The sequence below is a fragment of the Mustela lutreola genome, chromosome 12 (assembly GCF_030435805.1).
Source record: "Mustela lutreola isolate mMusLut2 chromosome 12, mMusLut2.pri, whole genome shotgun sequence".
NCBI classification, from domain to species: Eukaryota; Metazoa; Chordata; class Mammalia; order Carnivora; family Mustelidae; genus Mustela; species Mustela lutreola.
In genome coordinates, this window is record NC_081301.1 from 60779656 (window position 1) to 60807360 (window position 27705).

A 27705-nucleotide genomic window follows, 5' to 3' on the forward strand; every position below is an offset into this window, starting at 1 on the left:
AGATGTTATGATATCCTGTATAGAAAGCCTGAAAGAAGGAGGAGTCAAGATGGCGGAGAAGTAGCAGGCTAAGACTACTTCAGCTAGCAGGAGATCAGCTAGATAGCTTATCTAAAGATGGCAAACACCTGCAAATCCAACGGCAGATAGAAGAGAAGAAGAACAGCAATTCTACAAACAGAAAATCAAACACTTTCTGAAAGGTGGGACTGGTGGAGAAGTGAATCCAAAGCGATGGGAAGATAGACCCCAGGGGGAGGGGCTGGCTCCCGGGAAGCGGTGGAGAAATGGACCACAAAATCAGGACTTTTAAAAGTCTGTTCCGCTGAGGGACATCGCTCCAGAGGTTAAACTGGGGTGAAGCCCACACGGGGTCAGCGTGGCCTCAGGTCCCGGAGGGTCAGAGAAGGATCGGGGGTATCTGAGTGTTGCAGAGCTCGCAGGTATTAGAACGGGGAAGCCGGCTACAGAGGCAGAGCTGAGGAGTGAGCTCCCAGCTCGGGGTTACCTTGAACCCGTCCCAGGCTCAGTGAGCTCGGAGTGGGGCCGGAGGCCAGGGAGATGGGAGTAATTGGGCACTGTTCTCTGAGGGCACACTAAGGAGTGGGGCCCTAGGCTCTCGGCTCCTTTGAGCTGGAGACCAGAAGGCTGCCATTTTCATTCCCATCCTCCAGAACTCTAAGGAAAGTGCTCAGTGAACAAAAGCTCCTGAAAGCAAACCCGAGCGGATTACTCAGCCCGGCCCCTGGTAAGGGCGGTGCAATTCCACCTGGGGCAAAGACACTTGAGAATCCCTACAACAGGACCCTCCCCCAGAAGATCAACAAGAAATCCAGCCAGGACCAAGTTCACTTACCAAGGAGTGCGGTTTCAATACCAAGGAGAGCAGCAGAATTCCAGAGGAGGAGAAAGCAAAGCAGGGAACTTTCTCCCCATGATTCTTTAGTCTTGCAGTTAATTTAATTGTTTTTCTTTTATAATTTTTTTCTCTTCTTCTGCTATTTTTTTTAACTCTTACCCTGTTCTTTTTTAACGTTTTTTAACTAGTTTATGTAATATATATTTTTTCTTTTTTATACTTTTTCTTTATTCGTTTTCTTTTTAATTGTTTCTTTTCTTTCTTTCTTTTTTTTTTTTCTTTCCGAACCTCTTTTTATCCCCTTTCTCCCCCACCACCACGATTTGGGATCTCTTCTGATTTGGTTAAAGCATACTTTCCCGGGGTTGTAGCCACCCTTTTAGCATTTTACTTGCTCCTTCATATACTCTTATCTGGACAAAATGACAAGGCGGAAAAATTCACCACAAAAAAAAGAACAAGAGGCAGTACCGAAGGCTAGGGATCTAATCAATACAGACATTGGCAATATGTCACATCTAGAGTTCAGAATGACGATACTCAAGGTTCTAGCCGGGCTCGAAAAAGGCATGGAAGATACTAGAGAAACCCTCTCGGGAGATATAAAAGCCCTTTCTGGAGAAATAAAATAACTAAAATCTAACCAAGTTGAAATAAAAAAAGCTATGAATGAGGTGCAATAAAAAACGGAGGCTCTCACTGCTAGGATAAATGAGGCAGAAGAAAGAATTAGCGATATAGAGGACCAAATGACAGAGAATAAAGAAGCTGAGCAAAAGAGGGACAAATAGCTACTGGACCACGAGGGGAGAATTCGAGAGATAAGTGACACCATAAGACCAAACAACATTAGAATAATTGGGATTCCAGAAGAAGAAGAAAGAGAGAGGGGGGCAAAAGATATACTGAAGAGAATTATTGGAGAGAATTTCCCCAATATGGCAAAGGGAACGAGCATCAAAATCCAGGAAGTGCAGAGAACCCCCCCAAAATCAATAAGAATAGGTCCACACCCTGTCACCTAATAGTAAAATTTACAAGTCTTAGTGACAAAGAGAAAATCCTGAAAGCAGCCCAGGAAAAGAAGTCTGTAACATACAATGGTAAAAATATTAGACTGGCAGCAGACTTACCCATAGAGACCTGGCAGGCCAGAAAGAACTGGAATGATATATTCAGAGCACTAAATGAGAAAAACAAGCAGCAAGAATACTATATCCAACTAGGCTATAATTTAAAATAGAAGGAGAGATGAAATGCTTCCAAGAAAACAAAAAATGAAGAAACTTGCAAACACCAAACCAGCTGTACAGGAAATATTGAAAAGGGTCCTGTAAGCAAAAAGAGAGCCTAAAAGTAGTAGATCACAAGGGAATAGAGACAATATACAGTAACAGTCACCTTACAGGCAATACAATGGCACTAAATTCATATCTCTCAATAGTTACCCTGAATGTGAATGGGCTAAATGCCCCTGTCAAAAGACACAGGGTATCAGAATGGATAAAAAAAAAACAAAACCCATCTATGTATTGCCTACAAGAAACTCATTTTAAACCCAAAGACACCTCCAGATTTAAAGTGAGGGGGTGGAAAAGAAGTTACCATGCTAATGGACATCAGAAGAAAGCAGGAGTGGCAATTATTATATCAGATCAATTAGATTTAAAGACAAAGACTATAATAAGAGATGAGGAAGGACACTATATCATACTCAAAGGATCTGTCCAACAAGAAGATTTAACAATTTTAAATATCCATGCCCCCAACATGGGAGTAGCCAACTATATAAACCAATTAATAACAAAATCAAAGAAACACATCAACAATAATACAATAATAGTAGGGGACTTTAACACTCCCCTCACAGAAATGGACAGATCATCCAAGCAAAAGATCAAAAAGGAATACAGGCCTTAAACAACACACTGGACCAGATGGACATCACAGATATATTCAGAACATTTCATCCCAAAGCAACAGAATACACATTCTTCTCTAGTGCACATGGAACATTCTCCAGAATAGATCACATCCGTGGTCCTAAATCAGGTCTCAACCAGTATCAAAAGATTGGGATCATTCCCTGCATATTTTCAGACCACAATGCTCTGAAGCTAGAACTCAATCACAAGAGGAACTTTGGAACGAACCCAAATACATGGAGACTAAACAGCATTCTTCTAAAGAATGAATGGGTCAACCAGGAAATTAAAGAAGAATTGAAAAAAATCATGGAAACAAATGATAATGAAAATACAACGGTTCAAAGTCTGTGGGACACAACAAAGGCAGTCCTGAGAGGAAACTATATAGCAGTGCAAGCCTTTCTCAAGAAAAAAGAAAGGTCTCCGGTACACAACCTAACCCTACACCTAAAGGAGCTGGAGAAAGAACAAGAAAGAAACCCTAAGCCCAGCAGGAGAAGAGAAATCATAAAGATCAGAGCATAAATTAATGAAATAGAAACCAAAAAACACAATAGTACAAATCAATGAAACTAGGAGGTGGTTCTTTGAAAGAATTAATAAGATTGATAAACCCCTGGCCAGACTTATCAAAAAGAAAAGAGAAAGGACCCAAAAAATAAAATCATGAATGAAAGAGGAGAGATCACAACTAACACCAAAGAAACACAGACAATTATAAGAACATACTATGAGCAACTCTACGCCAACAAATTTGACAATCTGGAAGAAATGGATGCATTCCTAGAGACATATTAACTACCACAATTGAACAAGGAAGAAATAGAAAGCCTGAACAGACGCAAAACTAGTAAGGGGATTGAAACAGTCATCAAAAATCTCCAAACAGGGGCGCCTGGGTGCCTCAGTGGGTTAAGCCTCTGCCTTTGGCTCAAGTCATGATCTCAGGGTCCTGGGATCAAGCCCCACATGGGGCTCTCTGTTCAGCAGGGAGCCTGCTCCTCCCCGCCCCCCCCGCCTGCCTCTCTGCCTACTTGTGATCTCTCACTCTCTGTCAAATAAATAAATGACATATTAAAAAAAAAAATCTCCAAACAAACAAAAGTCCAGGGCCAGACAGCTTCCCGGGGGAATTCTACCATACATTTAAAGAAGAACTAATTCCTATTCTCCTGAAATTGTTCCAAAAAATAGAAATGGAAGGAAAACTACCAAACTCATTTTATGAGGCCAGCACTACCTTGATCCCAAAACCAGACAAGGATCCTATCAAAAAAGAGAATTATAGACCAATAACCTTGATGAACACAGACACGAAAATTCTCACAAAAATACTAGCCAATAGGATTCAACAGTACATTAAAAGGATTATTCACTACGACCAAGTGGGATTTATTCCAGGGCTGCAAGGTTGGTTCAACAACCGCAAATCAGTCAATGTGATACAATACCTCAATAAAAGAAAGAACAAGAACCATATGATACTCTCAATAGATGGTGAAAAAACATTTGACAAAGTACAGCATCCCTTCCTGATCAAAACTCTTCCAAGTGTAGGGATAGAGGGCACATAACTCAATATCATCAAAGCCATCTATGAAAAACCCACCGCAAATATCATTCTCAATGGAGAAAAACTGAAAGCTTTTCCGCTAAGGTCAGGAACACGGCAGGGATGTCCATTATCACCACTGCTATTCAACATAGTACTAGAGGTCCTAGCCTCAGCAATCAGACAACAAAAGGAAATTAAAGGCATCCAAATCGGCAAAGAAGAAGTCAAACTATCACTCTTTACGGATGATATGATACTATATGTGGAAAACCCAAAAGACTCCACTCCAAAACTGCTAGAACTTGTACAGGAACTCAGTAATTTGTCAAGATATAAAATCAATGCACAGAAGTCATTTCATTTCTCTACACCAACAACAAGACAGAAGAAAGAGAAATTAAGGAGTCAATCCCATTTTCAATTGCACCCAAAACGATAAGATACCTAGGAATAAACCTAGCCAAAGAGGCTAAGAATCTTTACTCAGAAAACTATAAAGTACTCATGAAAGAAATTGAGGAAGACACAAAGAAATGGAAAAATGTTCCATGCTCCTGGATTAGAAGAACAAATATTGTGAAAATGTCTATGCTACCTAAAGCAATCTACACATTTAATGCAATTCCTATCAAAGTACCATCCATATTTTTCAAAGAAATGGAACAAATAATCCTTAAATTTATATGGAACCAGGAAAGACCACGAATAGCCAAAGGAATATTGAAAAAGAAAGCCAAAGTTGGTGGCATCACAGTTCCCGACTTCAAGCTCTTTTACAAAGCTGTCATCATTAAGACAGCATGGTACTGGCACAAAACCAGACACATAGATCAATGGAACAGAATAGAGAGCCCAGAAATAGACCCTCAACTCTATGGTCAACTAATCTTTGACAAAGCAGGAAAGAATGTCCAATGGAGAAAAGACAGCCTCTTCAATAAATGGTGTTGGGAAAATTGGACAGCCACATGCAGAAAAATGAAATTGGATCATTTTCTTACATCACACATGAAAATAGACTAAAAAATGGATGAAGGACCTCAATGTGCGAAAGGAATCCATCAGAATCCTTGAGGAGAACACAGGCAGCAGCTTCTTCGACCTCAGCTGCAGCCACGTCTCCCTAGGAACATCTTCAAAGGCAACGGAAGCAAGGGCAAAAATGAACTATTGGGATTTCATCAAGTTCTGAAGCTTTTGCACAACAAAGGATACAGTTAACAAAACCAAAAGATAACTGACAGAATGGGAAAGATATTTGCAAACGACATATCAGATAAAGGTCTAGTATCCAAAATCTATAAAGAACTTAGCAAACTCAACACCCAAAGAACAAATAATCCAATCAGGAAATGGGCAGAGGACATGTACAGACATTTCTGCACAGACAACCAGATGGCCAACAGACACATGAAAAGTGCTCCATATCACTCGCCATCAGGAAAACTCAAATCAAAACCACAATGAGATATTACCTCACACCAGTCAGAATGGCTAAAATTAACAAGTCAGGAAATGACAGATGCTGGCGAGGTGCAGAGAAAGGGGAACCCTCTTACACTGTTGGTGGGAATGCAAGCTGGTGCAACCACTCTGGAAAACAGTATGGAGGTTCCTCAAAATGTTGAAAATAGAACTGCTCTATGACCCAGCAATTGCACTACTGGGTATTTACCCTAAAGATACAAATGTAGTGATCCAAAGGGGCATGTGCAGCTGAATGTTTATAGCAGCAATGTCCACAATAGCCAAACCGTGGAAAGGACCTAGATGTCCATCAACAGATGAATGGATCAAGAAGATGTGGTATATATACACAATGGAATACTATGCAGCCATCAAAAGAAATGAAATCTTGCCATTTGCGATGACATGGATTGAACTAGAGGGTCTCGTGCTTAGCGAAGTAAGTCAAGCAGAGAAAGACAACTATCATATGATCTCCCTGATATGAGGAAGTGGTGATGCAACATAAGGGCTAAGGGGGTAGGAGAAGAATAAATGAAACAAGATGGGATTGGGAGGAAGACAAACCATAAGTGACTCTAATCTCACAAAACAAACTGAGGATTGCTGGGAGGAGGGGGTTTGGGAGAAGGGGGTGAGATTATGGACATTGGGGAGGGTATGTGCTTTGGTGAGTGCTGTGAAGTGTGTAAACCTGGTGATTCACAGACCTGTACCCCTGGGGATAAAAATATATTATATGTTTATAAAAAATAAAATAATTATTAAAAAAAAGAGAAAACCTGAAAGATACCACTGAAAAATTCCTATAACTACTACATGAATTCAGCAAAGTTGCAGAATATAAAATCAGTGTACAGAAGTCTGTTACATTTCTATACACCAATAATGAAGGACCAGAAAAAGAAATCTAGGAATTGATCTCATTTGCAATTGTACCAAAAACAATAAAATACCTAGGAATAAACTTAATAAACAGGTAAAGAATTTGTACTCTGAAATCTATGTATATTAAAGAAATTGAAGAGGACACAATGAAATGGAAAAGCATCCCGTGTTCATGTATTAGAAGAACAAACATTGTTAAAATGTCTATACTACTTAAAGCAACCTACATATTTAGTGCAATCCTTATCTAAATACCAGTGGCATTTTTCACAGAGCTAGAACAAACAATCCTAAAATTTGTATGAAACCACAAAAGACCCCACATAGCCAAATCAACTCTGAAAAAGAAAAATGAATTTGGAAGCATCATGATTCCAGATTTCAAGCTATATTACAAAACTGTAGTTATCAAGAGAGTATGGTACTGGCACAAAAACAGACACATAGATCAATGGAACAGAATAGACCACCTAGAAATAGATTCACAACTATATGGTTAAATAATCTTCAACAAAGCAGGAAGAATATCCAATGGGAAAAATTCTCTTCGGCAACATTCAGAAGAAGGAAACTGGATCACTTCTTTGTACCTTACACAGAAATAAATCCAAAATGAATCAAAGACCTAAATTTGAGACAGGAATTCATCAAAATTCTAGAGGGAAACACAGGCAGAAACCTCTTTGACCTCAGCCATAGCAACTTCTTTCTAAACCTATTGCCAGAGGCAAGGGAAACAAAAGCAAAAAAATGAACTATTGGGATCTCATTAAGATAAAAAGCTGCTGTACAGAGATGGAAACAATCAACAAAATAAAAGGCAGGCTATGGATTGAGAGAAGATACTTGCAAATGACGAGGGTTAGTATCTAAAATCTATAAAGAACCTATCAAACTCAACACCCCCAACCAAAAAAAAAAAAAAAGAAAAAAAGAACAAAGCAAAACAAAAACAAAAACAGAAACAGAAACAGAAACAAAAACAAAAACAATAAGATAACAAATAATCCAATTGAGAAATAGGCAGAAGACTTGATAGACACTTTTCCAAAGGAAACATCCAGATGGCTAACAGACACATGAAAAAATGCTGAACATCACTCATCATCAGGTAAATACAAAGCAAAACCAAAAATGTGATACCACCTCACACCTGTTAAAATGGCTAAAATTAACAACACAGGAAACAGCAGATGTTGGCAAGGATGCTGAGAAAGGGGAACTCCCTTATATTGTTGGTGGGAATGCAAACTAGAACAGCCATTCTGGAGAACAGTGTGGAGGTTCCGTTAAAAGTTAAAATTAGAACTACCCTACATTCCAGCAATCACACTACTAGGTGTTCACACTCAGGATACAAAAATACAGATTCAAAGGTGTACATGCACCCCAATGTTTATAGCAGCTTTATCAACAATAACCAAACTCTGGAGAGAGAGCCCAAATCTCCACCAAATACATACATACACACACACACACACACACACACACACAGCCATCAAAAAAATGAAATCTTGCCATTTACAATGACGTGGATGGAACTAGAGTGGATTTTGCTAAGTTAAATAAGTCAATCAGAGAAAGACAAATACCATATGATCTCATTCATACATGGAATTTAAGAAATAAAACAGACTAACATATTGGAAGGTGAAAAAGAAAAAAAGGAGAGAGGGAAATAAAGCACAAGAGACTCTTAAGGCTACAAAACAAATTGATGGTTGATGGAGGAAGGTGGTTAGGAGGTGAGCTAAATGGGTGATGGGTATTAAGGAGGGCCCTTGTGATGAGCACCAGGTGTTGTATGTAAATGGTGAATTACTAAATTCTACTCCAGAAACCAATATTGCATTGTATGTTAACTAACTAAAATTTAACTTAAAAAAAAAAAAGACTTATGGGTTTTACCTTTGGTCCTTGTGTATAACTTTGAACAAAACTTTCCCCATCCATAAAACAAAATGAAACAGCAATATATCAGGCCAAACTGTTTCAAGGATTCTGTGATGTTTATGGTATAAACTGTAAGGTACTTAGTGAATATATAGTCCTGGAAGATGCTAAACAATAAAATAGTCTGGAAAGCTGTGAAATTGTGCTTGTTTTTAGCAAACTAAAACCTGTGAACAATACTGTGTGATTCAAACTTTGTGAAAGGAGCTAAACATGTGCTTATACAAAGAAGCACATGGATTTTCTGTGTATAATAACAGAAAGTTGTCAAATATAAATATATAATACATATATGTGTATATATATATATGTAAATATATTATATATACTACATATGTATACATATATATATATTTTTCTCACTGGAGGTGTGCTTCTTTTTCAAGGTCTCTTTGGCATGGAGGAAACTTGAGTTATTTTTTTGTAACTCTTTTCCACAAAGAAGGGGTGTTACTTTGTGACCCAACACTACCTCTCCCCCAGACATATTCCTCAAGACTGAAATGACAGTTCTAGAAATTACATCTCAGGTCTTCATATCCCTGCAACCTTGTGCTGTGCCTTTTGAATTTGGGAGATGGGCCCATGGTCAGAAGTGTAATGGGGATACTCACAGTCATAGAGTAAGCAAGGATCAGAGTTACTCAAAAACAGAGGCAAAAAGCTTTTAGTCCAAAAAGAAGTACAGATATATTATGAAATAGAAAGCAACTATACAAAACTAAAATGTGAGATTCCCAAAGGAAAAAAGAGCTCTTTTTAGAGCCACTTAAGCTTGTGCTTTATGATTTCCCAGGAGCTCTACTGCAGGAAGCATCTGAGAGTAGACCCTCATGAGACCAGAGGAAAAGTGACAAGTCAGCATTGCCACACCCTTCTCATCTATTCACCTCTACTTTGGACTTCTGTGCCCCTTCCTGTCTTAGTTATCTCTTATGGAAAATGTGGTGCAAAGAAGGCAAGAAGAATGCATATTTCAAGGACTGGGGAGGAGTGAGGACCTCCAGTTGCAGGGGTCCAGCTCTTAGGTCAGTGGGCAATCAAGTCCTCTCAATGACCTCCTCCAAAAGGAAGGTGATTTTCTTTACTTGACCTTCTGATTCAAATGGTAATCTCTTCCAGAAACACACAAACATACCCAAAATAATCTTTAACCAGCTATCTGGGCATCCTTTAGCTCAGCCACATAAATTTACTAACACACACTGTAAGAGATGCTCAAAAATATCTTTTAAAATTATTTTATTAGGGCACCTATGTAGCTCAGTGGGTTAAGCCTCTGCCTTCGGCTCAGGTCATGATCTCAGGGTCTCAGGGACCCTGCTTCCTCCTCTCTCTCTGTCTGCTTCTCTGCCTACTTGTGATCTCTGTCTGTCAAATAAATAAATAAAATCTTTAAAAAATGATTTTTTTAAAGATTTTATTTATTTATTCGACAGAGAGAGATCACAGTAGGAGAGAGGAAGGGAAGAGATCACAGAGAGAGGAAGGGAAGCAGGCCCCCTGCTGAGCAGAGAGCCCGATGTGGGACTCGATCCCAGGACCCTGAGATCATGACCTGAGCCGAAGGCAGTGGCTTAACCACCTGAGCCACCCAGGCGCCCCTATTTTAACATCTTTGAAAAGATGCTTCCTATGTGTATAGAGAAAATGGAGAATGAGGTAAGAACATGGTGAATGCCCAGGTTTTTTTTTTTTTTTTTTTTTTCTATCATAAAATTTGTGGTAGATGGCCATAATTTTTGCCTGCCTGGGACTTCATCCAAATTTTCCTTATGAAACTATCCCTTTTTTTCTCATTTCATGTGATTTGATTAGAATTGGTCATGCCCTAGCTCAGGGTGGGCCCTTGGTCTGAGCCCATGAGCATATGCATCCTGTTAGTCACAGTTATTGGTTAAGGAATGGGCTGGTGAATCAATTTTGAACAACACACACTAGGTCAAGATTCTGTGGAACTGCAGGGAAAGAGAAATTCCCTATTTAATGAGAGGATTCAGAAGATAAAAGCCATGAGTGGAGTTATTAGCAGCCATTCTGTCAACACAAGGAGCAAGTCTGTCTCAGTTTGAAACCATTGTAGAAGCATAATGGAAAGAATGAGATCAAGTCAAAATATATGCTCTGAACCCTCTGTATTTACCCATGATGAATGCATTGGGTCATTTTTATCTGTGAACCAATTGAACTCTAATTTAGCCAAGATTTTGAGGGTTTTTTGTTCTATGTTATTTTGGTTTTGTCTCTTATAACTAAAAGAGTTATGACTAAAGCAACATTTGTAATTTTTTTTCATGTACTTTCTTAGGAGATCTGTCTTCCTAAGAGGCTGAAGACTGGGGAAATCACATTTTTCTTTTTCTTTTTATATTTTTATTCATTAAACAAATATTTATTGAGTACTAAATATTTATTGAGTACTAAAATGCCAAATTTCCTGAAATACATCTATGAACAAAATAAACAAATAAAGATGCTTATATTTGGGGGTTTACTAAAAAAAAATAATAAATGTAAGATAAAAGAAAAATATATGCCAACTTGCCAATAGGCAGATAATAGCCCACAATAAATCCTAATAATTCAATCAAGAATCCAGTAGATGCAAGAACTATCTAAAGAAATAATGATAAATTTAGAGAAATAAAGGGAAGATGCAATATTCAATCTAAAAACTCAGGATATAAAAATAAAATGCAGATTTTTACACTCTTTTTTTCCATTTGAACGTACATTTTCATTCTTTTTTCACCACAAGATTCTTTTTATTAACATATTGAACTTGAAAACTGTCAGATGATTTTTAAATCCCTGTGTCTAGCAAAACAGTTGCCATATAGTAGGAACTCATTAAATATTAGTTGAGTAAATGCATGAAAAAAATAAAGTACAATAGAATGCCTGTATTCAAGGAACTTTTAGTTTAGAACTGATTCACCATCTCAACTGCAGTTTGGTTGTTGGCATTCATTTCCAGGGATGTTTTATTCTGATGGGTTAAAAAGCTTAAGGGAGAATTTGTTTCCAAAAGAGATAGAATTGATTCTCTTCTTTTCACTCCCCACCACTTTGCAACCTCTTTCTACCATATACAATCCTTATTAAATTTAAAAAGTCTCAGTATTTCCTAGTTTGAAAGCATACCTTGATGCTTTCAAATATAATTCCTATCATAAGGATTATTAGAAAAATTATAGAACGTATCCCTACCTTCGTCCCTCCACCACCTTTTTTTGAAACAATTACCTTTCTTTTTTAGGTTTTAATCTTGATTTCTCAAAAGTCTGCTGAAGTTTCATTTGATCTACAGTTTTGCATGCCCTCCTCCCCACACATTTTCTACCCCACTGTCAAATAAGGCCTATGCAGCTTGACTCATAAACAATTGAAGTTTATTCACCGGAGATTATGACCAATAAACATCACTAACTTTAAACTGTGTCTCTCCTCTTGTCCAATACACCTCAAAGTTTGTTGAGTTGAAGAGTATTAATTTATTTATTCATGTTCCCTCGGTGCCACTAAATTCAGACACATTTAATTGTTTATAGGGAAATTATAGTGAGAACAAGTTTTGGGTAGAATGGATTGAATGTGAAACATTCAGGTTTCAAGGAAATGTTTCAAAGACTAACCTAACCAAGAACTCAGTACCTTGGTTATTAAAAATTGAAATTTCAAACACAGGATTAGTGTTATTATTTAAACAAGCAAATAGATAAATGAGGAGACCCATTATAAGAATTACTTGAATTTTATAATAAAATGATCTCTGCTTCTTCTCTATATCCTTAGTTAAATTGTACAGAGACTGCAGAGTAGATACTCAACAGGTACACTTTTTTTTTTTTTTAAGATTTTATTTATTTATTTGACAGAGAGAAATCACAAGTAGTCGGAGAGACAGGCAGAGAGAGAGAGGGAAGTAGGCTCCCTGCTGAGCAGAGAGCCCGATGCGGGACTCGATCCCAGGACCCTGAGATCATGACCTGAGCTGAAGGCAGCGGCTTAACCCACTGAGCCACCCAGGCGCCCCAACAGGTACGCTTTTAAATGGCCTTGATTACCGTATCGATCACTATAACTATTTAGGCTTAGTCCTGAAAGCTATGCATTCCTTTGTTTATTAGTTCTAATCAGCATTCATTCTGAGTGCTATTATACTGCCTTGTAAACAATATTGTTTTGCAACCTTAAAGTCAGTAATTCCGTAGAAATTAAATTGGGTTTACAGTAAATCCATGATTACCATATAATCTGTGGAGTCTAAATAATGATGTACTTAGCTGTAGAATTGCATGTAAAACACAGAGCGATGATTACATGGCTATTTGGGGCCTAGGAAAGAAAGCGACGCCAAATGTTTTGATGGTTGAAAAGCTGAGGAATCTTTTTGTTTTTAATGTCTCAATTTAAATATGATCTTTAAACATCTTGATATTACCCTAGACACCTTAAAAATGGTCTTAAAATCTACTACTAAATCATATGCCTTACATCATCTGTTGTAAGTTGTTTAATAAATTAAGTCTTGTTACAAATAGGAAATCCATCTGATTTAAAGTGAAAATAAAAAAAAAACTAAGCAGACTTGCCTTTAGCAAATAATCTATCTCTCTTTTAAGAGGGTCTTTCATGAGAGTGTTCACTTTAAGCTTTAAGCCATGTTTCTGGACAAAAGAACAATTAGTCAAATGAGCATTTCACCCAAGGGCTCTTGCCTTCCATTTTGTCTAAAGGTCTCGGTGATGACTAGAGCTGTTCCTAATTAAGTTATATCAATGTATGTTGTTCTACTAATACACCCCAAGATCAAAGCCATGGTAATTATTGAAATTTACAGTCAGAGTGACCCACAGAAGTGATATGATTGGTCAAAGCTACATCATTGCTTCAAGGCAGAGTTGAACCTAAAACTGGCATGTCTTAACTCCTAATTCAGTCTTACTAACTACATCAACTCCTGCAGAGAATATAACATGAATTAGATGCAGACCCCATTCATAAGGAGCTACAAATCTAGTAGCAGGAGGCAAGAAGAGGAGCCAAGATATCACAATAACTCAAGAACAATGAAGCTATCACAGAAGTGGCATTGTGTAATGATGAGACACATCTACTGGGATTTCAGCAGCCCAGAACTTAAGCCAACTTAAACTTAGTTGTGATCTCCAGCAAGATACTAATTCTAAGCCCCATTTTTGTCCCTGTAAAATTAACAAGTAAAGTTGTTGTGGGGATGAAGTGTGAGTAATCTATAAATTAAATTCTTAGCACCGGGCTTCCTGGGTGGCGCAGCTGGTTAGGCGTCCAACTCTTGATTTCAGCTCAGGTCATGATCTCAGAGATGTGGAAAGGATGCATTGCTCAGTGATGAATTTGCTTGAGATTTTCTCTCTCCCCCTCCTCCATCTGCCCCTCCCCTCCGTGCTTTCTCCCTGTCTATAAAAATAATAGATAAATAAATCTTTGAAAAAAATTCTCAGTATAGTGGCTGGTACGTGGGAAGAAATCTGTGAATATTATTATTGAATAGAAGACATTATGGGGGTGTCACAAGTGGAAGAGACCTCCAAGTTAGTACAACTGGGAAAGACTATGAGGAGATAGCATTTGTGAAGAGTGAAGGACAACCATGACCCTCAGAAAGAAAAGAAAGGGAGAGGGTGTCATTTTTTAGCAGGATTGGAGTATATAAAAATGGGAAAACAATGAGGAAGAAAAATGAAGCTCAAAGGCAGGGCATGCTGAAACTTCATTTGAGGTGAATTTAGAATTAAGAAATAATAATAATAATAATTGTGCATATTAACTATGGGCTCACAGAACCAGGATGACAAAGATGTGAAAGACCACAATGAGTTAAAGTCTTGTCATAGGGAGTCTTGAGTCCCAGGATGGGGGTGTCAAATGTTGGGGGAGCACTGAGAACTTAGGACAGCAGAGGTATAGCATAATTGGATCTGGACTTCTGAAATATGGTTATGGAAATGGTGGAAAGGATGCATTGCAAAAGAAAAGAATAGTTTGCAGCCAGACCAGAATAAAGCACATGATAAGAGTTCAAGCGATAGAGACAAAGGTCTGAAATAGGTGATGGCTATGATAACAAAACAGAAGATATAACAGTGAGAGAGATAAGAAATTATCTTCCCAAGGGCTTCCATAACAAATACCACAGAACATGTAGCTTAAAACAACATTAATATATTCTCTCCTAGTTCTGAGGGTAGAAGTCCAAAATCAAGATGTCAGTGTCTTTGTGCTTCCTCTGAAGATTCTAGAGAATTATCTTTCTTTGCCTCTTTCCTAGTTTCAGGTTGTTGTCAGAAATCTTATCTTGCATCACTAAAAATTCCTGCCTCCTCTGCCTTCATATAGCCTTCTTCCCTATGTGTCTGTGTCACTCTGTCCAAATTTCTATCTTCTTTCTCTTATAAAGGTACCAGCTATTGAATTTAGGTCTCACTCTACTCCAGAATAAACTTGTCTTAGTTAATTACATCAACAACAATTCTATCTCCAAATAAGGCCAAAGTCACAGGTACTAGAATTAGAAATTGAACAGTACAACTTACTATATGTAGTATCCACTGGAAATATATGAAGATGTGGGAAGTCAGAAAGGGGTCCCTTCCATTCTCTTGCTTCTATGATTTTTTTCAATCAAAAATAAAAAAATAAAAGGAGAAGCAATCCATTGGATTGGGTTAGTTGAGATCATTGAATAGGCTAGATATGAATGAGCAGGCTTCTGTAAGTTGTCCTTCACTGAGGTCAAGCTAATGTGTACTTTTTTGCTCTGACAGCCTCTTTGGCTCTCTGGTGTGGGAGTGAAGCTCTCCTCAAGAAGTTTAATGCCTGGAAGAAAAAGAGAATGTGGATCCAAACTGAGTACCAGGCTTGCTTCCTTATATACCCATCTGAGCCTTAGAGTCCCAACCTGTAAAATGGACACATTGAGTTGATATGACAAACAGATGCTTTTATCTCAGTTCCTATTGCATACTTAAACACTATGACTTGATGCCATTATGATTATTATTCCTTTGTTTATTAATAGACATCTTTTGATGATTATTGCTTTCCTCAGACTACCTCTCAGCCTATATGGTAACTTAACTTTGCACTCCTGCACTGATCTTTGTGGGGAACCCTCACACGCTTGTCACTGACATGCCAATTTTTAATGATTGTTTTAAGGCCAGAGGCAAAAGTAAATGCTGGAAACATAGGTCCCTTAACCCCTTGATCATTTTATGCCTCCAACATAGTCTGTAATTCCCTTTTCCATTCTCTCTGGGAAATTTTTTATAAGTAAAATACCTAAACCACTGAGCGTATTTTTTAAAATGCATAGATCAACTCCATTATGACAAACTCTAGGAGACATTTGAAACACATTTATTGTACTGAAATTCTGTTGTACTAAATGTTGTTTGAAACCTAACCTGTGGCTATGAAATATTTTCCTGAATACATTTTTATAAAAACAGTTACTGTAATGGAGGTTGTTCCATAAACATCACATGGAAAGATCTCATTGCTCCCTCCTCCCACCTAGTGTATTTATTAATGCCATTCATAAGCATTTACTTTTAAAAACCATCCAGAAACAGTGCCCTTGACACTATGAAAAGCTTCAGGTATCTCAATAGGTTGGTTGGTAGTCATGAAGGACAGGGAATGCATATTATTCTTTCTTGTACCCCCAGGTCCCTGCCTGGTATTTGGAGGGTAACCAAAAAAGTATTTGAATAACTAAATGACTAAATGCTAAATTCATTTGCATCAAATTAGAGGAACCCTCATGAGGCTGCACCTCATATCAGTTTATTTATAAACATTTACCAAAAATATTTAACATGTACTTAGTATCAAAGCTAAATTGGGGTCTTGCAAGAACAAAATGAGCTCAGAAGAATCATCTGAGTACCACTTGCATGGCCAATCAAGATATTGTGCCTAATTGGCATTCCTACAAGTAGTTAACTTTTCCCCTATGCCTGACTTGAAAACACTCAGGTGCAAAATTTGTTCCTCTCTTTTAGACTATCTTAATAATTACTCCCTGTCTGAATCTTGGAATCAGAATCCCCCAGTGATGGGTACAAATGAGGGGAAAATATTGTCAGCATACATGGGCACTGGCTTGTGGCAATGAAGATTTATTTGATCCAGCCAGCCAAGTGATCACCAGAAGCAAGTAATCAAAAGAATGAAATTTTAGGGTGGGTTCCACTAGCACCTCTTTTATTCAACAGTATGCCTCTGCCCCATCCAGAGTCCAGAGGATAGAGTATTTGTTAACTCAAATCTTGTTTCAAGATGTTGACCCTAAAAATATTGAGACTTTGGAGCTCAATTTTTGTTCCTAAATGACTTTAAACTTTTGTTTGTTGCTCAGTTGATGTCATTGGGATTTATTTGGCTGCTGGCTCTGAGTTGCTATTTGAAAAGAGCAGCACCATATGCAGCACATGCATATTCAATGGTGCAGTTCTTTTACTAGGGGAGGGGGTGTGCCAGGACTCATAGCTCACAATATGAATTTGCATCTCACTTTGCATAAATTTGCATGCAGACTTCATAAGCCTCTAATTTCAAGTATGTAAAATGAAACAAATCAATGCAATCTACTGCAATTGTTTTCCAAGGCATTAATCACATGAAATACATACCAGCTTTCCTTAACCAATTAATTTAATCATACCCAAGGTTAGGAGAGACAGGGAAGTGGTGAATAATGGCTGCCAAGTGCCCGGCCTAAGGCTGGAAGGATATATACAGATTATACATTGCCCCCAATATGTCTTCTTTCCAACCCCTATGTCTCCTGTGGATATTACATTATGTTTTGCCCAGTATTTCATTTTTTCTCCCTTCAGTGAGTGGCCATTAGATTTATTCTGACCAATGAAATGTGGGTAGAAGTGATGCGTGTTCCCTCAAAGCAGCAGCTTTAAGACCTAGCACATGGTTCAATATATCTTACTTTCTCTGCCATGATATAAGCAATGTGCCACTTAGAGACTGCTCTGTTTACTTGAATCCTAGCATGTTATAAGCTACTGATATTTTCAGGTCATTTGTTCATGCAGCATATTCTTGTCTATTCTGACTAATGATGCATTTCCCGACTGTTACAATGAATTCTAATTTGGCTTCAGAGGTTTGTGTGGATTTTGTGTACATAAGAACATGCATGCAACATTGGGAAGGAGACAAAAAATTAAATGACATGATCCATGTGGTTAATAAACATATGATGCAACTGTAGAAATAATCCATACATTCAAGATCAACTAAAAGTCACCACAATGAAGAATAAAGAGGATATATTATATCCTCCCTATTTAAGGGGGATGGGGGGGCTAATTAATATTTCTTAAGATTAGCAAATCTATAAAATTTGGTCTGTATTTAAGAAACATGCCAACTTTCTCTTTGGAATTCATGTTTCATTATGGGAAAAGTCTCTATTAAATGCCAATTTTTAAACACCTTTCTTTAGTATCTTTTTATCCACTATTAATTTAAGAGTGGAGGTGAATTATGTAAGACTGATGAATGACAGACTTGTATCCCTGAAACAAATAATACATTATATGTTAATTAAAAAACAAAACAAAACAAAACAAAAAAGAATTGGGGCTCTGGGGTGACTCTGTTGTTAAGTGTCTGCCTTCAGCTCAGGTCATGATCCCAGAGTCCTGGGATCAAGCCCCACATCAGGCTCCCTGCTTAGCAGGAAGACTGCTTCTCCCTCTCCTACTCCCCCTGCTTGTGTTCCCTCTCTCTCCATGTCTCTCACCATCAAATAAATAAAAACCTTTAAAAAAAAGAATATTATGAGATATTCTAATTTAAAAAAAAAAAAAGAGTGGAGGAATTTGAAACCACAGGAGGGTAATACAGTGAAGTTTCAAAAATGAAACCTTAAATCCTGAATCTGAGGAACCAGATCTTTCTGTTTTCCAAAGTGCAAAAACTTCTGTGGTAGAAACTGAAAATAAAACAGCAATATAGATTACAGAAATACAGAGTACAACTTGCCTTCCAGTCAACCAAACCTTAGTGGCTTTGCTTTTACTTCCCCATAATGCTGTCCTACAAACTACAGGGTGGAGCAGCCTAACACTGACCCAAGGAGGCAAAAATGTCAACAGAAAAAAGAAACATGCAATACTAAAGATTATTTTTATTCTCATAAGGAAAAGATTAGAAATATATATAAGATAGCTCCAAATAGAGGTGAAAGAATCCTAAATCACAAACGTTTGGGTACTTATTTTTTCCCCAAGCACACATAGCTGAGAAATGGCTATGCCTTTTGAAAACTCTTCTGCAGTAAGGACATTATTATTTATATTCTCTGGATAACATGGTAATCACCCTTGAATTGAACCTACCTCCTTCGCAGCATAATCTCTACATAATTAGTAGTTTTGAGGTTTCCTAAGAACGTTAACAGTCCTATAAAAGAATGGATTTTCCTTAGAGAAAGAAAAAATATTTACAGGAATTTTACACTATATGAAACAAACCCCAAGGAAAAACACAAACATTTAAAGTGCCAAAACAAAACAAAACAAAAACATAGAGGGATGGCAGTCTGTCAAAGGATTGAAGGATTATTTTACTTCCCCCAGTTGCTCCATTTACTTACATCTCTGATGCTTTTTGGACAAAGAGATCTTCCAGCAGAGTGAGATCCTCCTGGTGATTCTCATATTACAAATGCCACAAGAATGGTTTTTCTTTCTTTTTTTTTTTTTTTAAGATTTTATTTATTTATTTGACGGAAAGAGAGATCACAAGCAGGCAGAGAGGCAGGCAGAGAGAGAGAGAGAAAGCAGGCTCCCCGCTGAGCAGAGAGCCCGATGCGGGGCTGCGGGGCTCGATCCCAGGACCCTGAGATCATGACCTGAGCGGAAGGCAGAGGCTTAACCCACTGAGCCACCCAGGTGCTCCAAGAATGGTTTTTCTTAACTAAATCAATTTCTTGCCCATAGTCAGAAACAGTATGATTAGATGACTGGTTTTGAAAGTTATTTTCTAAGCTCTTTCCCATCTCAAAATTTTCAGAATCAGTCAGGAGTTGAACTTTTAAAGCTGGCTTGATTCCTAAAGTAATAAACACCTGTTAACTCAGCTTTTGAATGAAAACTGATCTTCCCAGTTGAGGCATTTAAATCAGAGAAGGGGTGAAGTAGGGACATCATAAAAAATAGTCTTTCCAAATTAGTGTTTCTTTAAAAAGAAAAAAAAAATTACAGGTCTCCTGATAAAATTGTGTTCTCTAACAATCAAGAGGACTCTATCTCACAGGGATAGTTACTGAGAATATTCCAACAATTCTGTACTTTTAAAACTGTTCTTCAAGGAGAAAGAGACTTTGCTTTAACTGTCCCTTATACCTATCAGTTGCCTGAACTTTGGTCATGCAATGGTATAAACAGGGAACTATGGGGCTGCCTGATCCTTTATGGGAGGGGCAGAGGAGTTTGTTGGGTAAGGTCCAATCTGTGATTTGTGATTAACCTGACTTGTTCTTTTTTGGGAGGTTGGAAAACACAGGATCCAATCTCATCCTCTCTTAGGAGTTTCTGCAGCTTCATATTTCTATTTGAGATTCTAGTGTTCTGACCAGACCACCATGACTTTACTCAGATTCAGAGTAAAAAAAAAAAAAAAAAAAAAAGTTAGGCAGAAATGTTGAGACTGAGAAAGAATGCTAAATTACTCAAGACTCCCAGCCCATTGGATCAACCTAGTCTTACTCATTCCTCCTCCTAGTCAAACGTATAGAAATTTCCTTTACTGTTTATGTCTTTCAAGACTTTCCTATAGCTTTGCAGTCAAGTTGGTGGTAATTTTCCACTGGTCTGAAAGGAAGCTTCAGATGTGACCTATGGTCTCAATGTCACCATAATTTAGCCATCCCTAATATGCCCATTCTTTGGAACGCCAATTTTTATTGCTATAATAATTCTCACATTATTTATAAATAATATAGTACCATAAATACTGACCTTCAGGGCCAGCACAAGAGCTTTTTAATCAGGCTTTTTCCTGGTTGAGGTAAGACTCCAACTCTTCATAACATTTTATTGCAGATAGCTGTGTTAAATTTTCTAAAAATGTCTGGAACATTTAGGGACACAGATATTGTGCAGTCATACAATGACATGGTAGGGCACAGAAACAAGCACAGTGGAACCCTAATATTATATGACAAGGAAAACCCCTGTCATAGAGATTTTATACTAAGGTTGACAAGGAAAACCCCTGTCATAGAGATTTTATACTAAGGAAAGAAAGGAGGGTCCTGTATCAATAGCGGGTTTTATTTCCAGGGAGGCACAGATTTGACTCTCTAGGGGAACAAAATCCATGCCACTTTCAAAGAGGTACTATTTTACCTTATTTCCCTCTGTGAAATAGGTAAGGTTATTTCCCTATTTACAAAAGAAAACAAGCAAATAAATGAACTTAAGATTTAAAAACATGGGTAACTTCGATACTGGGACAAAACTGAAAAATGAAATAATCTTGGTTGCGGGAAACTCTCTATTCATGAGGTTCTGCTAAGAAATTCTGCTCAGTTAGAATTACATCAGAAAACAGAATTATAACAGATGCTTGAGATGAAGAGGTTTTAATGAGGGTACCATAACATTAAGAGTGGGCAGCCTAAGCCAACAAGTGAAGGATGTTGAGACACCCAGAGGTTAGCAAGAGTGGAAAGTTATTATTGCTCCTACATATGAAGGGGAAAAGTAAGGAAACTGTTACTGAAGTCCAGTGAGATTTGGACCTATCATAGAGGGGCCAATATCTACAGTAATGAAAGGGTATAGACATCAATATGAACTATAGCAAAGAATAAGAAGCAGAAAGAAAGAAATGACCCCAGGCTTTCTGTCCCCCAAAGCTAAAATCCCCTGTTAGTGCCTTTCACTGGCTAAATCTAATGAGAAGAGAGTTCAAGGGGGACTGGATGATGTATTCCATATGTTCAGACTATAGGAGCTTAAGCTAGGGTAGATCATGAGTCAGGGGGAGGTGGGAGGACAAAAAAGGGAAAGCGCCATTGTGCTGAGACAACCTATTTTCCATCAAATATTCTTTCTTCTATCTCCATCAGGGTTCCATTTGGGTTTTAGACAAGACCAAGACCTACACAGTGAAGTGCAGTGGAAATATGAGAGCTCGTGCTTGTCAAGGGACTATTTGCCGTGCCTCTAAGTGCATTTAGTCTTAGCTTGTCTATCATTGCTTAACATAAAATCATAGAAGCTTTTCTTTTTCTGTCACCAATTTATGTTCTTTCCTCATGCCACTATTCCATTTCTCTCCCCCATTACCCAAATTTATATTCTGCCTTTTTATGTACACCAATATCAGCTAACATTATAAGAGTGTCATCTTTATCAGATTTACTTATAAGGGGCACCATCATTTGAAACTAATGGCAAGAGATGCCAAAGAAAAATCCAGTTTCATTAGTGCATGGGAGAATATCATATTTTGGGATGAAGCATGGTTTGGATGGAGTAGGTAGGTCTGTCATAATAATATCACAAAGGCCTTCTCTCCAAATATTCCATCTCTATCAAACATGACATGCTCATGAGAGGGAAGAATGAAGGCAAGAATTTGAGTAAATGAGGGGCACCTGGGTGGCTCAGTCAGTTAAGCATCTGTCTTTGGCTCAGGTCATGATCCCAGGATCCTGGGATCAAGTTCCGTTTCTGGCTCCTTATTCCTAGGGGAGCCTATTTCTCCCTTTCCTCTATCTGCCGCTCCTCCTTCCTGTGCTCTCAGGGTGTCAAATAAATAAATAAAATCTTTAAAAAAAAAAAAAAGTATTTGAGTCAATGAGCAACTTGGAGAAGAGGAAGATGACTTTGGAATAGAAAGGGTACTGACCGCAGATAGGTAACTTCCAAGTAGGAAGAAAGTGGCATGAACAGAAGAAATACAATGCATAGTTCTAGAGCCCCTGCCTGCTCCCAGGTATCAGAAGCTACCTGGTGGTGGCATGAGAAGAAAAGATCCTTGAAAATGGCACAAGAAGGAAACCCACTATTTATGGAGTTTACAACAGTTTAGGGCTCGGGTAATATCTGGCTCTTATCTTTCAAAGCTGTGAGACCTTGTGTAAGTTATTTTACTCTTCTGCATCCAACAAATGGGAGAAATACCTAGCATTTAAAGGTTATGACAAGTAAATATGATAGCATGCATAAAGCACTAGGCATATAGGAGGTATCCAAGGATATTAATTTCCTTCTCTTCTTTTTTCAAGTTTAAAACACTCTTGCTTTCTCTACAACATAATTTTGATAAACTCAAATAGGAACCAACCATGTTTCCCCCTAAGTCAGAGGGGAAATTAATTTAGAGTTTGCATTCCTCTTGTTTATGTTTGACATTTCAAAGTTCCCTTTTGTTGTTAACCCAACACATGTCATAAAAATAATTAAAAGAGAAAAAATATGCTCACTTACAAAGAAAAAAAAAATAAAAGAACAAAGTTCACAATATATTCCAGTGAAAGGAAACCTGCTAAGGGGCTTAATTTCTTAGTAGAGATGAAAAAGAAAGATCTAGAAAAAAGGGAGGGGACAAAAAGAAGCAGATATTTTTACAAATCTTGTAAGCATGTCATTTTATAAGTCAAAGTGAGGACAAGAATAAGTGCTATTATGGCAATTTTCAGTCTGTTTGCTATTTTGATTGCTGTGAATATGCTGGAGAATGGCATCCACGTTCTGAAATGGCATGTATTTATGTACTGATAAATAAAGCAGCAGGCAAATCTGGGAGCCTCAAAACCGACAGGGTATCTCTCTCCATAGTGAGGTCTGTGAAGCAGTTATAGCAGATCTGAGGCCTTGCGTTAGCATCGTCTTAACAAGGGCAGGGTGTAACTAACATTAGGTTATATTAGCCATGTATCAATTTCTATGGCTGCTGTAACAAATTGCCAAAACTAAATATTTGCTAGTAATTATCACTAAGTAGCTTAAAACAATGCATATTTATTTTATCTCATAGTTCTGGAAGTTAGAAATCCAAAATAGGATAATGGGACTTCATTTATTCTGGAGACTCTAGAAAAGAATCTGTTTCCTTGCTTTTTCCAGTTTCTTATGGCTGATTTCATTCTTCAGCTTATGGGCCCCTCTGCTCATCACTCTGACCTCTGCTTCTGTCATCCACAACCTTTTCGTACTCTGATCCTCCTGCCTTTCTCTTCTAAGGACCTTCATGATTACATTAAGCCCATCTGGATAATCCAAAATAATCTCCCCATGTCAATATCCTTAATTTAGTTATCAATGTGAAGTCCCTTTTGCTGTGTAAGGTTTCAGGTGTTTGGACATAGACATCTTTGGGGAGGCATTATTCTGCCTTCCACAAGCTATTTCTCCAAAGGTTCATCTATCATCAATGCTACTGGTATGGTGGAACAGTGAGAAGCATGGCACTGTGGTCAGACTTCTTTGGCAAAAATCCTACCTCCTTCCGTCAACAGCTAGATGCTCTTGAGCAAATTATGCAGTCTTTCTGAGGATAATTATAGTGACTACTCCTCAGAATGCTAAGAATATTAAACAAAAAGAAGGCTTGAACAATGCTTGGGTCATAGTGTCCAGTTATAACATTATTATTTTGTTGTTATTATTATTACTACTATTAAATAATAAAGAAACAAAAATATGTATGACTCATAGAGTCAAGATCAGGGAGAAGCTGTTTACCTATTTTTTTTTTTTTTAATTGCAGAGCTTACTTTGGGACCAACTGGAAATTTATTAAGACTTAGAAATTCATGGGCGCCTGGGTGGCTCAGTGCATTAAGCTGCTGCCTTCGGCTCAGGGTCCTGGGATCAAGGCCCACATCGGGCTCTCTGCTCAGCAGGGAGCCTGCTTCCCCCTCTCTCTCTCTGCCTGCCTCTCTGTCTACTTGTGATCTCTCTCTGTCAAATAAATAAATAAAATCTTAAAAAAAAAAAAAGACTTAGAAATTCCGATGTTAGTTTTGCAAGCCACAAAACAATCCTGCTTTCATTGACACTTCTATTGAAGAACTTGTTCATCCATCTTTTAAATTTTCCTTTACTGAGGAAAGAGCTGTTCTGAGCCTTTGCTGTAAAGTTTTTCAAATAAAAGTCATTCATTCATTAATAACTTTATTGAGTCTGAAGAGTTTTAAACAAAACAACCCTTATATTTATCTCCACATATGAATCATGGATAGCCATCTATTTATACACTCAGCATACCTGTGTAAAACACTTCTTGTGCTCTGGTTCTGTCAACAGACAAACTCAATGATGGAGGAAGCATGGACCTTAGCCTAAGAGTCCACAGTTTTGCCAAGGAAACACATATACATACATATGCAATGGACTGCAAGAATTGGCAATAGATTTCCTTTCAAAGAGTCTCTGATCTTCTGTCTACTGACCACAGGTTGTGCAAGGAATTCTAGGACTCTGAGGTGAAACTGAAGGCATTCCACCCTTCAGATGCCTAAAGTGAAGGGCAGACAGGCCTGTTAGTTACCCAGAGCACTCCTAGCAAAGCCTCCAGAGTTCCTACTGAAAAGTGGAGATGGTGTTTTTGCTTCTGTTGAGGAACTTTGGTGTTGAAACAATGCTGAGTGCACAGGTGTGAGAGCATGTAAAACCATGTTAGGGAGGTGGAAATCATTAGTAACCCCATGATAGCTCTATCAAAAGAGCAGTTCAACACCCTGCTAACCTGGATCCCTTGAAACTCCACTTGCCTCTTCTCTTCACTCTGTCATCAGAATTGACAAAACCATAGCTGTGGGCTCTGAGGAAGGGACTGCCATCAGGGTTGGCAAAACCATAGCTGTGGGCTCTGAGGAAGGGACTGCCACTCTCCTGCTAGATTCCTTTGTGCTAAATGTCCACACCAGCAGATGGGCTGGCTTAAGATCAGATTCATGGAAGATTAGGATGGGAAGGGAACTTAGCAACCAATAAAATCCACAATCTTTGTCTAAATATGAAATTTACAAAAACAGTCAGTGATGGGCCAAAGTGACATAGCCAGTGCACACTAAGAATAGTATTCAGGTTTATGGGTCTACCATTTTCAGTTCAGACTTTTTCTCCTATCTATGTCATGCATCAACAGAGAGCTGAAAGTACTGAAGTGATTTCAATACAATAATTTTTTAATGGTCTGCCAGTTTTTTATTATTCATATCAATAGTCTCATGGATGAAGATGGTAGAAAGTCAAATAAGCTCCTTTGAAGGGCAAGGAAATACTCCTTAGAAATAACAAAATTACTTCCCTTATCTATCATGTGTAGATTTCTGGATGCCTCTTGGACTAAGAGAATCTCCTGAAGTAAAATGTTTAAAGTTTTTCTGGCCAGATAAACACAACACCAGGCAAAGTGGGTGCAAGGCAAGATTAATTAAAAACACTCTCAAGCGAAGTTTCAGGGCTCAGGAGAAGGGGAGCCAGGAAAGTTGCACCGGGAGGAGGTGGGCACCCTCGGGCGAGGTTCTGCGACTCTGGAAAGCAGAGTGGCAGAAGTTGCTCCCAAGGCAGGGAGAAGGGGGCTTTTAAGGGGCCTCAAGGGGAGTTCAGGGGTCTTTTGGCAAGTTTCCCTTATTTGGATATTTCCCCTGCTCGTCGGGGTCCCATTGGTCCACTGAAGCCCGGGGCAGGGGTCTCAGATTCCCGCTTGTCAGGGTCCTATTGGTCCACAGGAGCCCAGGGCGGGAGGGTTTTCAGATTCCTGCTTGGGTCTTTGTTCTCCTGTCTGAGCTCAGGTTTTGTGGCGGGGACTTTTGCCATCTTAAGTAACCCTTTCTTTCTGCCAGCCCAACATTCCAACCTTTTGCTTTATATAATGGTGCCAGGGCCATTGACTCAGTTCTGGCTACTTCCTGCTGATGGAGGGGGGCAAGGGGCATTGTCATGGGGTAGTCAGAAGTGGGCAGGCTAGAGTAGGGCTGAAGGAGGTAGGGCTGAAGGAGGAGTTGATTGATGGACACTCGGGCAAGTTCTTGTAGGCGACCCTGCAGGCATCGGAAAAGACAGGGAGAAACTGAGACTAGAAGGAGGATTATGCATACAGGTCCCGCCAAAGGGAGCAGCCAGGTTACCCAGGTGTAGGGGTCCAGGCCCCAGGAAGATGTGTCTCGCCACCATGCTTGAATCAGATCCCTGAGTTCTTTAATCCTGGAGGTAACTATACCTGATTGGTTAACAAAGTAACAACATTCTTCATTTAAGTATAGGCAGATCCCCCCTTTTTCGGCGGTCAGAAGGCCTAAAGCCTGTCAGTTCTGCAGGGCTAAGGCGCCAGGCTGGTAACTTGCCTCTGTAGGGCTGTGAGGGAGTCAGCAATCCGTTCCACATCATCATTCAGGGCTTGGGAGAGTTTGTAATAAAAGTCTATGGAAGGTCCTATCCCCGCTGTTCCAGTTGCCACCCCTGTGGCTATTCCTGCCCCTATTATGAATGGGAGGAAGGTAGCCCTTCCTCCACGGTGTTGGGGGAATAGGATGGATTGCAGCTGGGATTCAGAGTAGATGGTAGTAGAAGGAGATAGTAGAATGAATATACAGCCTAGGGAGTCACTAGTGGTCAGGCAGTGATAGGTTCCCTGAGGGCACGAGAGAAATATTCCCGAGGGAGTACAGTACGGGAGGGAGGAGTTAGTCATGTTGGCAGCTGCGGTGGTAAGGGGGGAGGACACATTAATAATAGGTATGTTTCCCCTGATGGGGCCAATATGGACCATATTATTTGCAGCTGTGGAGTTGGGGAGTGGCCAGTCAATAGGGAGGGGTAGTCCTACAATGTTGTAACGTGTTGAAAAAGGGAAACAGATCCAGCAGTCACTATCACCGTTCTTTGACACATTTTGCCATAGGTTGTAACTAGAGTTCAGGAGGGCCACTGCCAGTTGTTCGGTGGTAGGGAATTTTTGGATGCTACCAAGATTGATGCCCTTATAGACCGGGTTGCTGGGGGTTTGGAATCGTTTAG